Raw genomic sequence first — 863 nt, forward strand, 5'->3', positions numbered from 1 at the left:
TTCAGTTGGTATCAGAGCATTGGTCTTAGAGAACCAGAATTTTGCATTAGTGTGTCTTATCGAGTTTGTTAGGATGCATTAGTGAGTCTGGACTTCGACCGTGTTTACTTGAAAAATGATTGCTTAACAAATTTTGTTGGAAACTATATATTTTTAACATGTGAATATTATGTGATATATTAATCTCTACTCGATCTGGCGGCGCATATTAACGATTTAAAAAAGCGTGTTTAATGAAGTGACATTAGTTTCAAATTTATATGCGTTATACATAATTACATTCGAGTGAAATTATAGGCCTTAAAACAATATGTACCATGCTAAGTCATGCATACACAAAGGAATAATATGAATGAAATTAAAAACGCTCAAAATTGAAAGACAAATTTGAAAGTTTTCGAGGCTTCGTTTAGAAAAATATTTGGGACAAACCGCCTACGGCAGTTTGCCAACGGATAGATCCCGAAAAAATACACGATTTGAAAAAAAAGCGGTGACTAAATTGGAGCTACGAGTCAAAAGATACGATAGATCTAACATTTTGGCCAAAACACAAAACACCAAGCACCACGAACCGTCGGTGGTGTTTGGTGCATGGTGCGAATTTGCGAGAAAAGATTTCTTTTTCGGAATCTAGACAACCTCGAATGGCAAGCACATTCATAGGGTCTTGCTCGTTCGGCCGTTTTAGGTGATCTTGAGAATTTCAGCACAATTTAAAACCGAAGGTTACGCGCCGCCAAATGGTAGTCCATCTGGCGGCGCATACTAATGTTTAAAAAACGTTTTTAATGAAGTGACATTAGATTCAGATTTATATCCGTTATAGATAATTACATTGCGAGAGAAATAACAGGCGTTAA

The sequence above is a fragment of the Rutidosis leptorrhynchoides genome, chromosome 7 (assembly GCF_046630445.1).
Source record: "Rutidosis leptorrhynchoides isolate AG116_Rl617_1_P2 chromosome 7, CSIRO_AGI_Rlap_v1, whole genome shotgun sequence".
In the NCBI taxonomy this organism is placed as follows: domain Eukaryota; kingdom Viridiplantae; phylum Streptophyta; class Magnoliopsida; order Asterales; family Asteraceae; genus Rutidosis; species Rutidosis leptorrhynchoides.